Genomic DNA, 16,257 nt, shown 5'->3' with positions numbered 1-16,257 from the left:
CCCGCTCCAAGCAGCACCCACGGAGAGATCTCTCGCGGCAGGTTCGGTCCATGTACCTGGCGCGGCCAACAACCCCCTTGGATAGGGCCAGGTAGGTAGTCGGAGGTAATTGAACCTACCACTCCCTCCAGGATTTTAACCTGAAGCATTAAGTGTTTTGCCTTGAATTAGTTCCTTGAGCAAAGAAGTTCAAACAATGTACATAACTGTACAATCACGTTCATTTCTGTGGTCGTTCGTACGACCAACTGCTAAGGTGTGATTCCTTCTTCCTGAATGCTCCCAGCATTCGGTCGTGGGTCGTTCGCAACTTGGCGAGATTCTAGGGGATTGGCAAGCTAGGTTGCTTGTTTTCCCTTCTTCTTCGGGTTAGGGTTTATACCCTACCGACATCATGGACAACCCCGTCATCCTCGATTGGTCAACTTACTGGTTGTCTCCTAGATCCCTTGAAGTACCTATGTACCTTTATCTTTAATCTTAATTGATCAAGATTGTCTATCCCCTTGACCATGGTTGGTCAAGATGGTTCTGTTTAGAATAGTTCCTACTCCGTCTTAAGTATAATCTTGTTAAGCCCTCTTAATAATGCTCACGTGCACTAAACCTTTACCTATCCCTCTTGAAGTCACCAAGGACTTTGACATGGGTCTCATGGATCTCAGTCCCATTTGGTAAATTACAAACAACCTTGAATTTTCCCAACAACTTTAATGCATGCAATGTAATGCCATGCTTTCTTTTCAATGCTTACAATTTTGATATAATCCATACGATATTTTATGCCACCCATGCGAAGGTATTTTCTATGCATGCAATCTTAACATTATCCTCTATGTAATTATTTACACGATCTATAACCTTCTTGAATGATCTGATCTTTATAACTTTATGTGATTATTGTATGAGTCTAGCTGCGCTTTAATCTTTTTTGCAGTTTATTACAATTATCTTAGAATCCATCTTGCGATATGGAGATGCACTTTGTTTCTTTCAATGTCCTCTGAAATGTATTTTGCAAGAACTTGTGCAAGGAGCAATGCACTTTATGCAAGAATTCATGCGGGAATTTTTTTGGGTAATTTACGATGCAATTACCTAATCAATTTCACCTATTATGATGTCATCTTACAACGAAATTTATCTTGTTTGTTACAAACATCACAACTAAATTCATACCAAGAAAATTACCCATCAATCGTGCAATCAATGTGATGCACGTGAATATGATTTTCACCATGATAATTATGATCTAAGATTTAATAATAGAGCAACCTGGGTTTGGAGTGATGTCTTGATTCTAGTGGTATTTACGCAGTGCCGTCTTGATTAGAACCACCATCCACACTTGTAGTGTTTCCGGCCATCCTTGTGGATCTACGCTTCGGGGCCATACTCGAAGACACGTGTACGAGAGATAGAATTCTCACACTCTCCTATGCAAAATTCTCACCGCCTCTCCTTGAGTGGAGAAAAGATAATGAAGGGGAGTGTATTTTGAGAAATAATAGAGAGGTGTGTGACCTCTCTTTTAGGAGGGGGAAGAAGAAACCTCCAAAAGCTTCCCTCTCTCTCTCTCTCTCTCTCTCTCTCTCTCTCTCTCTCTCTCTCTCTCTCTCTCTCTCTCTCTCTCTCTCTCTCTCTCTCTCTCTCTCTCTCTCTCTCTCTCTCTCTATCTATCTATCTGGGCGGCATTTTATGATCCGGGGGGAGGGGCTGCTACCGTCGAAGACCACTAGGGGAGAGGGCGCTATCCAGGCCACGAGGAAGGGGGGTGATGCCTGACGACGAGGGGGGGGGGCTCCCCTTTATAGTGGGGAGGGGTGGTATATAAGGGGGGAGACGACCGTTAATGGCCGCCACCCTCCACCTGGGGGACTACATGCCCCCCTTCTTTTTCATTACTCCCTCTCTCTCTCTCTCCCCCCTCCATGCAATCAACAGGGGGAGAGAGTAAAAAAATTTGTGTTAAATTTAAAAAAATTTAAGGGGGGGTTCTTATGGGGAAGGTACGGGGGGGAGATATTACATCCTCTCCCCCTGAGAGAAATCGAGATGTCCTCATCTCGAGAAGACCTAGTTGGTTGAGAGTATTTTTGTCTATCTAGGTGGCATCCTCTTCTGGATAATCTTTCCACTGGATGAGGTATTCTCTCAAGGTCCTTGATCTCAAATGCCTCTCCCTAACATCTAGGATTCTATTAGGCCGTAGCTCAAGGACTCCTTGGCTAGGCATTACAATTTGTTGATCATCAAGTACATGATTCGGATTAGGTAGATACTTTTGCAGTAGGCTAACGTGGAATACATTATGAATCTTTAGAGTTGCAGGCAGTTGTAGTTTGTAAGCACTAGGCCCTTGGCACTTGGTGATCTTATAAGGTCCACAATACCTCAGACTTAGCTTCTTGTACTCTCCCAAGGACAGTGAACTCTTTTTAGGGCGTACATGGATGAAGACCATATCACCTTTGACAAAGGATTTGTCTTGCCGTTTCAAGTCAGCGTAAGCCTTTTGTCTATCCTTGGTAGCTTGAATATCTTGTCTTATTGATTTGATTTGATCATCCATGTCTTCCAGCATCTGTCTTGAAGCTTCTACCCTCAAAGTTGGATCCGAGAAGTTCAAAGGGATACGACAATCATGCCCATACAATGCTTGAAAAGGGGTCATTTGAATACTCTATTGGTAAGAAGCTTTGTAGGAAAACTCAACCAGTGGTAAGTATTGAATCCACTTTTTCGGTTCACGACAGCAGTATGCCCTAAGCATATCTTCAATGACTTGATTGACTCGTTCTGTTTGACCATCAGTTTGGGGATGGTAAGATGTACTGAAACAGAGTTGAGTTCCAATAGCCTCAAAGATAGCCCTCCAAAAGTGTGATGTGAAAAGCGAGCCACGATCACTAATGATTCTTCTAGGTAACCCATGAAGTTTGAATATTTCCTTGATGAATAATCTTGTGATGTCTGAAGCTTTATAGTTCGTCTTGACGGGGATGAGATGTGCGACCTTGGTGAGCATATCTACTACAACCATAATAGAGATATATCCTCCCTGAACTTGGGGTAGGCCAACAATGAAGTCCATACTAATGAACTCCCATTTCATTTGTGGAATGTCAAGTGGTTGTAATTTCCCAGGCATTTTAATATGTTCTACCTTAATGCGTTGACAAGACAAACATTCAGTGACATATTTGAGTACGTCTCCCTTGAGCCTTTCCCAATAATAGCTCTTTCTGACCGCATTAAGAGTCTTGACATAACCAGGATGTCCTAAGAAAGGGGAGTCATGGCTTCCCACAGTATCTTATGCTTGAGAGTTTGGCTTACAGGGATACATAATCTTGTCCTAAAGTAGACAAGCCCACTACTGATGGAGAATTCTTGATACTTCGTCTTTAGCTTTGGGTTTTGATCCTTGATGGGGATCTCCCTTAGCATTTTCTGATAGACTGAGTCATGATATGCCTCTTCTTTTGCTAGCTCAAGAATCGGGTTGTTTGGCATTGATACCTTTGTGGCTAGAGACCTTGCTATTGATGGATCTTGCAAAATGAGAGAATTTAGAAATGCCTCGCGACTAAGTGCATCGGCAACTACATTCTCCTTTCCAGGCCTATATTTGATTTCAAAATTATATTCTTCTAGCACTTTGATCCATCAACGTTGCCTCATATTGAGCTCATTCTTAGTGAAAATCCATTTAAGACTCTTGTGGTCCGTTACTAAGAAAAATTTGTTACCTAGCAAGTAATGTCTCCAAAGTTTGAGGCATGGATGACAACCAACATCTCCAGGTCATGGGTAGCATAATTCCTTTCATAGCTCTTCAATTTTCTTGAAGAATATGCTACGGGATGACCTTCTTGCATAAGTACACATCCTAAAGTAAGTGAGCTAGCATCAGTTACCACTTCAAACTCCTTATTAAGATCAGGAAGTTTCAGGATGGGTGCTGATACTAAGCTTTTCTTTAGTTTGTCAAAGCTGGTCTGTTCAGCAGGTGACCATACAATTGCTACTTGCTTCTTTAGTAGATCAGTAAGAGGGGCTACAATCAAAGCATAATCTCTGATGAAAATTCTGTACACCCTGTCAACCCAAGAAAACTACATATTTCTTTGATAAAAGTTGGTGTTGGCCATTCCAGAACGTCTCTGACCTTAGCTGGATCTACTGAAATTCATTTTGCTGATACAATGAATCCTAGATATTCAATCTATCGCTTGAAAAATGTATACTTCTTCTTCTTGACATAAAGCTTCTGTGCTCTCATTGTTTCAAGAACAATGTGAAGCTAGGGGTCATGATCCTTTTCTTGTTTTGAGTAGACTAGGGTATCGTCAAAAAAGACGAGTACGAAGTCATCAAGATAGGGCCTAAAGATATCTTGCATTAACCTGTTGAAGGTAGCAGGAACATTCGTTAGCCCGAATGACATCACTAAGAATTCAAAGTGTCCATACCTTGTACTGAATGCAGTCTTCGGAATATCTTCTTCTTTGATCCTTATCTATTAATAACTAGATCTAAGATCTATCTTTGAGAAGATCTTCGCCCCTTGAAGACGGTCAAGTAATTCATCTATTCTTGGAATGGGGTATTTATTTTTTATAGTTGCTTGATTCAACCCTCTATAGTCAATGCATAGGCGAAGCGTTCCATCTTTCTTCTTTTGGAACAGCACTGGAGCTCCCCATGGTGAACTGCTAGGGCGGATGTAGCCTTGATCTAATAGTTGCTTGAGTTGCTCTTTCAGTTCAATAGCTTCCAGGATGGACATCTTATACGGCCACTTTGCGACTGGTGCAGCTCTTGGCACAAGTTTGATCTCGTGGTCGACTTCCCTTTGGGGAGGAAGTTCCATCAGATCTTCAGGGAATACGTTTGCGTATTCCTTTAACCATGAAGGTTCTTCTCCGGATTCCTAATTCTGATCTAGCTTATTCAATTTAATCAGATAGACAGGTAGACCCTTTTGAACACCTTTTATTATCCATGTTGTTTTTGCCAACTGTATTTTTGACTTACCAGCCTTACCTTGAGTCATGACTAGTTCCCCTTCAGAATTGCGGAAGGAGACTTGGCCCTTCCCACAGTGGATGTGGGCATCATTGGGTATTAGCCAATCCATTCCGAGTAAACATTCGTGGACACCTAGGTTCATTACCCTGAATCTCATAGAAGTTGGCTTCCCACCCAGTAGGAATTTCACCTTAGCAGTTTGCCTAGTACAAGTGACTTCGGGGTATTAGCCAATCCATTCCGAGTAAACATTTGTGGACACCTAGGTTCATTACCCTGAATCTCACAGAAGTTGGCTTCCCACCCAGTAGGAATTTCACCTTAGGAGTTTGCCTAGTACAAGTGACTTCACGACCATTTGCTAATTCCACAAGTAAAGTAGGTGCATCTATTGTGGTTATCCCTAATCTTTTTGCATAGATTGGTGAAATGAAGGAATGTGTACTGCCACAGTCAATCAAGGTTTTAAAGCTTTTACCTTGATATTCTGATGGAGTTTGAATCACCGAGAATCGGCAATTTGGACCCTTCTTGTGAAGAGTAGAGTGAACCGTTGCCCTCTCAATGTCAGCATCCATGGATGGATCTTCTTCATTGTCTAGCTCCTTGGTGGAAACACTGGAGGTTCTCCCTCTGGCCATAACGGTGGTTCCTTGGCCATGAGTGGCTCTATTTTGACCTTGGAATTGCTCTTGGCGATGTCCTCTGCCAAGCTTGGGACACTCCCTCTTGAAGTGTTCGGGCTCGTTGCAATGGAAGCAACGTGGGTTGCGATCATTGCTTTGTGTTGGAACAAAGTTGTTGACAACATTAGCCCTAGCTTTCTTTCTTTGGCCCTGGTTAACCTCGTGCTCTCTTAGTCTGAGCCTTAGACATGCCCTTATTATGAACTTTGTAAGGCCAAATCCTGTTGTTCCTTGGTTTGGTCTGCACCTCCTGTATTATTGGAGCAGCTTGAATGAGTGCGTCTTGTAGGTCCGTTGGGCGCATTGATTCCAATCGAGTGTTTATGGGTGGATTCAGCCCAACACAGAATTTTGACACGCGTTGTGTCATATCCATTGGGGGTGCATACTTTAGGAGTGAAACGAACTTCAAATAATATGCTTCAAGGGATAATCCTAGCTGCTTCAAGTTATAGAATTCATTCATCTTTTGTGTGCGGTAGGCAAGTGGCAAATACCTCCCTCGCACAGCTTCATTAAGCTTATCCCAAGTGACTGTCCCCTCCGAGATCGCTTGGTCTTTGCACTACTGTTTCCACCAAAGTCTTGCTTCGCCTGTAAGCTTAAGTTTGGCGAGCATGGCTTGGTTAGCAGGTGCAGTTTCTACTGCCTCAAAATAGTCCTCCATGGTCTCAATCCAAATCTCGGCATCAGCTTGAACAGCCCTTCCCTTGCCATCAAACTCGGGTGGCTTAATTTTTTTGAGAAAGAATTTCTTCTCTTAAGCCACAACTGGACTTAGTGTAGGAGTCGGATTTGGAACCTGCGTTTGGGGTTGCGTCTGGACAATAAGATTCTTTATGTTAACATCTTATCACATGTTCCCATATTATGTTAATATAATTAGCACAGCTTTTTAGCTAAGTGATTTAATCACTTAACACCTTAGTTAACATTTATAATCAAGATAGATAATTGTAAAAAGTCTTATTTATTCATGAGGGCATAACCCTTTTGAGTACATTTATTTGGATAAGTAGGACAAGTTGATTGATACATCAGTTTAGGAAAAATAGGATTGTGCTACAGGGACGGAATAATAATATGGAGTGGGGTCATGGATTTTCAGGAAACGGTAAGTCATAGGAAGCTTGGGGTATCCCTTCCTTTCATACATGTTCTTCTCATAGCGCCCTAACACTTTGATTCTGTCAACAAAGATTACCCGGGTCACTTCTTCATAGACATACTTGTTCTGCTTGACTTGCCGACCGCTAACGTGCAAAGTTGCATTTATGCGAGCTTCGACAAAGATGAACAGCTTCACAATCTTTAAATCCTCCATCCACTTGATTCTCTTCAAGTTGGTCTGAAGGTACGCGAGTCGGTGGGCTACTATGTAATATATACCTGAGTCTTCTGTCCATCTCTGCTCCACATATAGGGGTGAAGGATTATAGATGCGGTCCAGAATATTCTTCATGCCAAGCCTCTGACGATAATTCAAAGCATGCATTGCAATCATGAACATGACTTGGAACACCAAGAACTTGCTCCATGCTTTGTGACTCTGCAACCTAGCATCCGTAAGTGAGTAAAGAAATGTTTTCGACAGAAAACACTGCTCTATTCTACTCACCTTCCCCTGTTTATTCCTTATTCCCTTTATTTTCTTCCATTAAGTTCCCTTGTAATCCTTGGATCTCGTTGGTTTGCTTTGATACCAATTGTAACGTGTCCGCTCGTCCACTTGTGGAACACGTCTTAGCAATGCATCGGGAAGAGAGTCTAGAAAGCGCCACCTAGCACTCATAAGGAATGTCATAGGGTTTGCGATCTAGGTCTTTCCGAGTCTACCTCGAGCGGAAGTATCCGGCCGTTCCCACTTAGGACAGACCTGAAGTCAGGGTTTCTTTCCTATCAGCAAAGTCTCTAGGAAGTAGCTAGCGTCGAGCTCCAGATGAACCACTTTGCGTAGGAACAACAAAGTCGAAGCGAATTTATGCTACACTTGGTTCATGGAGAATGGGAAATGAGAGGGATGCGAAGCTCAACCTCTCTGCCCATAAGGCATAGTCCCATTCTGCTCCCCTAAAACAACATAAATTAGGATTCTAACTCTACTGACGCTAGGTCTTCACAGTTCGTTATCACGTCTTTTGAGAAAAGTTCCCAGCTAATCGGGACCACACTTCTGTAGGACGGACCCAAGTGTGAGATGTCCGCTAGTCTCAATCTACGGCACACCTTTTAGGAGTCCATCAATAGGTTTTCCGTAAATAATGTCGCCTAGTGCTCCCTTGGAACATCACGGGATTTGTCACTTAGGCCCTATTGAGTCTACTTCGCAACGGGAGAGTCCCGGGCTGAACCCACTAGGATCGACCTAAAGATTTGGGTTCCTAAAATCGGATGGGTCTCCTAATAGCCAACTAGCATCAGTAATTGCGAGTCCTACTTTTAGAGGATTACTCAATCTAAAGCGGACTTGCCATTGCACTTAGTTCAAAGAGAATGGGAGACGGAGGGGAGTGCGGTACGTCAACCCTCCTACCCATAAGGAAAAATCCCATTCCGACCCCCTAAAACAATGCAAGTCAGTTCTACCTATTGACTAGTTGGTCAATTTACCATCTTCCTATTTCTATTTCGGATTTAGAAAAGCTCCCAGCTAACTGGGACTACCCTACCATTGGACGGACCCGTCGGGGGTTATGCCCACCCACTTTCCTCTTATGATGGGTCATCTTTAGTTTTTTAATTACTTATAACACATTTATTAGAACATATACAACCAGCTTCCTTAATTAGTCCATTAAGTCACAGGTTCCTTCACATAATTTATCTCACCAACATGCATACAATTCAAACAGTAAAGCAAACTTTTTTATTACATTAGAATTTTATTACAATTTCCATCATTCCGTCCCAGCGGAAGTTACACAAAATTCCATAAGGATATTCTGTCCACCAAGATTCTACCCTCATAACTAGTATTTAGGGTTCTAGGATCCCATCCTGGGTCACAAAGAGGCTTGTCAGATTCTTGGAACAATGCAGGATTTACAGCCAGAGCCCCCTTTGGGACCTACAATTCCTACTGTCCGAGACTATCCTTACTGACAGACCTTTCGCCTACAGATCCGGTCCAAGCCTCTCGTAGTGATAATCATGACCCCCTTGGAGTAGGGTCTTGCCGCTAGCTTGGGGGTAGCCTAGCGCGATCCTTCCTTTTATTCTGTTTGACAATAATTTCAATCAAAAAATCTAGATTCTAGCAAACACAAATAGTCCTTTCAAATGTGTATCAAATGATGCAATGACAATCATCCCAACATGTAATTCACAGCTTCACATAGCCAAGGTAGACCTTATCCTAAGGTAACCTTACATTCTAATGAGGAATCTCCTCCCCATAAAGAAGTGTTGAGTACACCTCTTATAACATGTTAAGCAAGGCATGAATTTTCCATTTGGGTTCACTTATCCAACATAAGCAAAATCCCTTAAGGAAATATATTGTGTCAATAACTCAACGAGATTACCTATAGGATTCCTAAATAGACAATCAGTTTCTATAACCATCACTAATCAACTCTTAACCTTGTCGCATTTGACCATAGCTATATCGAATGCGCATAAAGACATATGTACAATAACCTTTGGCAATTCATTCTATCCTGATTCTATGACTTAGAATCTCAATTATTCTAGCTACAAATCATAGTGATTAATTGTTTAATGCTTGTACTAATATATTTTCTAGATGAGTTATCAATTTGTGTAAGTGAAGAATATGGAAGCTAATATCTTATGTAATTATCTTACATAGGAAAATAATAATCTAGTAATGAATAACCTAGTTTGGTAGCATGACGACATTAGGAACTTCGTCTTTACTCGCGCTCGCATTAGCCACATCCGATGTTCCATTGGTAGTGGCAACTCTCGCAACCTCGGGCACTCCCGTATCATTTCCAATAACCATTGCTTGACCGGTTGCGTTGGTCTCCATGGTTTTTCCACTTCGTCGCTTTGCAGCCATCGTCCATGAGTGGTTCGAGAGATAGGGAAGGTGGAATAGATTTGAGATGAGAGAGCGTAAGAGAATATGGCTTAGTTAAAGATCGAGACAAGGGATTTGAGCTAACCCTCTTCCTCTCTCTCTCTCTCTCTCTCTCTCTCTCTCTCTCTCTCTCTAGCTTCTTCTCGCAGCCTCTTGAAGGAGTATTCTTCTTTCTCTCTTCTTCTCTCTCGCATCCTCTCAGGGTATACCTTATGTCTCCCTAAGTGCCCCCCATGTCTCTTATTTATAGTGAATTGGAGAAGAAGGGTTGTGGCTGAGAGGAGGAGCTCTTTGTGGAGGGGAATCTTGGAAAGATCAGTGATCTGATGCTTAGATCATAAATCTGATGGTTCCATTGGCTCCTACAGGGAGGTAAAATCCCAAGACACTTGTTAGAAAGCTCTCAGTTCACTCCTTATTTTCTTTGTTCGAAGTGTTGTCTACTGCTGCCTGTAGACTGCGATCACGGCGCGCGCGATTTTGCCAGTCACTTTTCTTTATTTTTCTTTTTATAAAATCTTCAAACTAACTAACACATCACTTGTTTTTTTCTTTTAAATGACATCTAGCTCTAGAAATCTCCATATATTTTTTAAAAAAAATTTAAGATAATCTCTAAAATATCTAAAATATTCTACTCTTGTCCAAAAGTCTAATATTCTTAGACTATCCTTATTACACACATTAACATTAGTGATTAATATAGCTCATATCTCTTGTTCACGTTATAACTTCCATGAAGGGTGGCTATGGTCCTTGTTAATTCATAAGAAATATCGAGTTGTGACTCAGTTTTATTTATTTATTTATAGTTAGTTATTAATGTTAATTAACTTTTTTCTTTAGTCAGTAACCTTACTAACTTATTAATTGACTAACTAACTTTTGAACTAACCAACTAACTTTTATTGCCTGAGAATATTACACCAAGTCACGTCCATCGCACTTTCCTCAATTTGCTCAGTTATCTAATTACCTACCACATTATATTTGACATGCAAAAGCAGCTTCCTTAATTAATCAATTTGAACACAGGTTCCTCACGTAACTTAGGCACTGACACAAAAACAATGTCAAGCAAGTTTCTTTTTCAAATATCTGATCTTTATTTATCATAGTCCTGGAATACATTAAGTATCATGCATGAAAGCTATCCTAGCAATCAACAGGATTGCTACTCCAAGTTTCACCCATAAACTAGTACACGGGCCTCGAGATCCCATCTCGAGTCACGTCGGCCTCTTGTGCAAGATCTGGAGGCAAGGAATTTATAGCTAGAGCCTCCATTGGCACCCAAGCGTCCTCCCGCTCCAACAGCACCCACGGAGAGATCTCTCGCGGCGGGTTCGGTCCATGTACCCAACGTGGCCAACAACCCCCTTGGATAGGGCCAGGCAGGCAGTCTGAGGTAACTAAACCTGCCATTCCCTCCAGGCTTTTAACCTGAAGCATTAAGTGTTTTGCCTTGAATTAGTTCCTTGAGCAAAGAAGTTCAAACAATGTACATAACTGTACAATCACGTTCATTTATGTGGTCATTCGTATGACCAACTGCTAAGGTGTGATTCCTTCTTCCCGAATGCTCCCAGCATTCGGTCTTGGGTTGTTCACAACTTGGCAAGATTCCAGGGGCTTGGCAAGCTAGGTTGCTTGTTTCCCCTTTTTCTTCGGGTTAGGATTTGTACCCTATCGACCCTAATTATCCTTACCTTAGGTCTCCTTGTAAGATAGATCATGGACAACCGCATCGTCCTCGGTTGGTCAACTTGCTGGTTGTCTCCTAGATCCCTTGAAGTACCTATGTACCTTTATCTTTGATCTTAATTGATCAAGATTGTCTATCCCCTTGACCATGGTTGGTCAAGATGGTTCTGTTTAGAACAGTTTCTACTCCATCTTAAGTATAATCTTGTTAAGCCCTCTTAATAATGCTCACATGCACTAAACCTTTACCTATCTCTCTTGAAGTCGCCAAGGACTTTGACATGGGTCTCATGGATCTCAATCCCATTTGGTAAATTACAAACAATGTTGAATTTTCCCAACAACTTTAATGCATGCAATGTAATGCCATGCTTTCTTTTCAATGCTTACAATTTTGATATAATCCATATGATATTTTATGCCACCCATGCAAAGGTATTTTCTATGCTTGCAATCTTAACATTATCCTCTATGTAATTATTTACACGATCTATAACCTTCTTGAATGATCTCATCTTTATAACTTTATGTGATTATTGTATGAGTCTAGCTGCGCTTTAATCTTTTTTGCAGTTTATTACAATTATCTTAGAATCCATCTTGCGACATGGAGATGCACTTTATTTCTTTCAATGTCCTCTGAAATGTATTTTGCAAGAACTTGTGCAAGGAGCAATGCACTTTATGCAAGAATTCATGCGGGAATTTTTTTTGGGTAATTTACGATGCAATTACCTAATCAATTTCACCTATTATGATGTCATCTTACAATGGAATTTTTCTTGTTTGTTACAAACATCACAACTAAATTCATACCAAGGCAATTATCCATCAATCGCGCAATCAATGTGATGCACGTGAATATGATTTTCACCATGATAATTATAATCTAAGATTTAATAATAGAGCAACCTAGGTTTGGAGTGATGTCTTGATTCCAATGGTATTTACGTCTGATAAACCATTCGCAGTTGTGGTGCCATCTTGATTCGAACCACCATCCACACTTGCAGGGTTTCCGGCCATCCTTGTGGATCTATGCTTCGGGGCCATACTCGAAGATGTGTGTACAAGAGATAGAATTCTCGCACTCTCCTATGCAAAATTCTCGCCGCCTCTCCTTGAGTGGAGAAAAGATAATGTAGGGGAGTGTATTTTGAGAAATAATAAAGGGGTGTGTGACCTCTCTTTAAGGAGGGGGAAAGAAGAAACCTCCAAAAGCTTCCCTCTCTCTCTCTCTCTCTCTCTATATATATATATATGTGTGTGTGTGTGTGTGTGTGTGTGTGTGTGTGTGTGTGTGTGTGTGTGGGCGGTGTTTTATGATCGGGGGGGGGGGGCTCTCCCCTTTATAGTGGGGAGGGGTGGTATATGAGCGGGGAGAGACGACCGTTAACGGCCGCCATCCTCCACCTGGGGGGCTGCATGCCCCCCTTTCTTTTTCATTACTCCCTCTCTCTCTCTCTCTCCCCGCCATGCAATCGGCAAGGGGAGAGAGTAAAAAAAATTGTGTTAAATTTAAAAAATTTTAAGGGGGGGTTCTTATGGGGAAGGTACAGGGGGGGAGATATTACATGTGTCTATGCTTCTCTTACCCATATTTTGACTTTTTCTACTATTTTAAACTATTATTTTCAATTGGCATAATTTGCAATTCTAGAACTTGCCTTTTTCTTTGTTTTGCTATAAATTATTTCTCTTTTGCATTAGGCATTTGTTTTCCCATAGTCAAAGTTGTGGCACTATTGTTTCTTAGTGTGAGATTTCATTTTTCTCTTCTTTAAGTTATTTTTTCCTATCAATGATGCATCAAAGTTACAAGGTCTATTATTGAAATTCTAGCTTTTTGCACTTCAACTCTAGTAAGCATATTTGGTGGTATTGGGGTCACATAATCATGTGGAGTTTTCACATTGAATACTCCAAGTGGCACTAAAGGCACAATCATCATTGAACTAGTTGAGGATTTTCATCTAAGGAAATCGGTGTATAATTGTGTGAAGCCACATTCAAGACACCCTAGATCAGGCTTACCTTTATTACTTTGTTCTTTCTCTAGATATCTTGATGAAATGTGTATGGTGATGATGCTTGTTGGTTGAATAGCCTTAGCATTTTTTTCATTCCATAGATTGTTAGGTTACATGAGCTCCATGATGGGACATTGGACACCCTTTTATTTGTTCAAGAGGTTCAACCACAAATAACGATGATTATCTCCCACCTAACTTCTTGGACACATCTTGAATATTCCAAGATTCACTTGTAGTGAGCATGGCCTTTCTTCAAGCATGAAGGATGCTCTTGCAAAGATAAAGCTATGCAATTGATGAATACACTCCTTTTGTTCTCAACCCTCTGTGGACTTAGCATGCAAGGAAAAAACATGAGTATAGATATGAGAGAGTGCTCAAGAAAAAAAAGAAGGTTTCATCCACATGGTCCCTCATCCTTACTCACTCATTTTCTCTCAATCATCTCAAACTCTCCCTCTTTCACGATGAAAAGCAAGAAAACAAGTACACAAAATTTGCACACACATGAATAGCTTGTTCTATTTCCCGTACTTTTAATACATGAAAATTAGGGTTAGGGTTTTCTATCCCCCTTGGGTACCTTGCCCCCTTTGTGGTCCTTCTAGTTATTCATGGCTCTTTTTCCATGCAATCAAACATTAATCTTGATGAAAAATTGAAATTGAACATGAGTTGTGATCAAGATGCTAGTTGTAAATGAAAATTTCATAGGACAGAGCCTAACTCTCATGAAAATAATGGCATAAAAGTGTTATAAAAAATTCTATTTGATTAAAAATTTACAAGCTTTGCACATTCCTTTATTTAGCCAATCCGAATCTAAAATGATGCTAAGACAATTTTGGTCAAGATATTGATGAAAACTTTGTTTGTGGCTTCTATTTGGCCATTTTCTTAAGGATAGTAAAGACTAGACTTTATGTGGGTGTCCAAGAACATCGATAGAAAATACTCAATCACTTCATTAAGAAAGTGTGTTGCTTGGTCAATAATGACTTTGATGGGATACTTGAAATGTGAGATGACTTGCTCCTAGAGAAGCTATGTAGTGGTTCATGCATCACTTTTATGGGTTGCCCTAGCCTAAGCCCATTTAATCATATAATCCATGGCTATGATAATATATCTAGCCACCGAGTGTTGTGCAACTAGGCTAATGGGTCTCGCGAATTCTATGCTCCACTTTTCAAAAGGTTGGCCCACACAATTATCAATGTCAGTTCCATCTTATCCTTTTGGATGGTAAACTTTGTTCTTTGGCATTCATCATAGTGCTTGAAAAACCTAGCCCTATCCTTAAAGAGACCACCACAATTGGGATTGAAGCACTTTCCTTGCTATAGTATTTGGGTCAAAGTGTCCTCTAGCGATACCACCATATGCCTCTTGTAAGACATCTTTAATTTTATGCTCACAAACATGCAATTGAAGGAGACCCTCTTGCCCTATGCACAATACAATTGAACAACAATGAATTGATAAGGTTGAGTCTTGATCAAGAGGTGTGTTTGTCAATCTTTCTTGATTGGGTGTTTTAGTAGACCTTCCTCAAGGATATGAATAATGTCCTTAGTCTAATGAAGTGTGAGATTGGCCTTAAAGTGTTGAGCTTCCTAATTAAAGTGGAACATATGAGCATCAAGGAAATTATAGTTAACTCTTGTGGCTTTTCACCAGTAGTCAATCATGAGAAGTGATTGACAATGAAGCGTTATTTTTCCTTGTACACAATAACATGGAAAAATAAAATTCCAATATTAGAATCAAGAGTGATCTAGCAATGCATCATGTGGTACATGGCTTATTGACAAGGTATAATAATGCTTGACGCTTAACAAAGAATGTAAAAGGCATAGTGAGGAAATAATGTCGAAACCTTTTCACAACATAAACTATTGTTAAGCCTTCTCACTTAGTGGTAGAATAGTCTTTTTGCATAATGAGCTATCAATTAGAGAAGCTCACTAGGAAATCCATATCATGCTTGCACCAAACTAGTAGAGCACCACCCCAATTGCAATTTTGGAGGCATCGATATGTACATGAAACCATATTATCCAATCTGGGGCTCTTAATATAGGAGCTATCATAAGATCCTTTTTCAATGCTTCATAAGAAGATTGAAATTTCTCTCTATCTAGGCCTAGATAATTAGTAGCTTGTAGATTGATCATGAAATAGTAGTGTGGTTTAGCACAAAGCAAAAATAATACTTGGTATGGTCGAGGAAGCATTGCATCCACTTTGGGTCAGTGGATAGAGAGAGATTCATAATGACCTTAATTTTAGTAATGTCACTTATGATTCCATTCTTGACATGAAATGGCCCAAGATTATGCCATGCTTGACCCAAAACTAACACTTGAGAGGACTCAAGGATAGATTATACTGCATGCATGTCTCAAAGACTAGCTAGAGCTTGTCAAGGTGTTCCTCCCAATTGGAATGGACACAAAGGTCATTGAAAAAAACCTCAATCTACTTTCACAACATTCCTTAAAGATCATGCATATGATAATGTGGAAGGTTATTGGAGCAATAGTTAGCCCAAATGGCATGACGATATAATCAAACACCCCAATTTGATGACAAAGGCAAATTTTAGGCTATCCTCTAGGTGGACTTTCTTGCTACCCATTCGATCATATGATCAATGTATGGCAAAAAATAGTGATCTCTCTTGGTTGTAGCATTTAACGTCTTGAGTAGCAAGATGAACTATAACACCCAAGCAGTATGCTCAATTTTATAA

Source organism: Lygodium microphyllum, chromosome 1 (assembly GCF_053477565.2).
Source record: "Lygodium microphyllum isolate KBCC chromosome 1, Lygodium_microphyllum_v1.1.10, whole genome shotgun sequence".
Taxonomy (NCBI): domain Eukaryota; kingdom Viridiplantae; phylum Streptophyta; class Polypodiopsida; order Schizaeales; family Lygodiaceae; genus Lygodium; species Lygodium microphyllum.
This window is presented reverse-complemented; position numbering follows the sequence as displayed.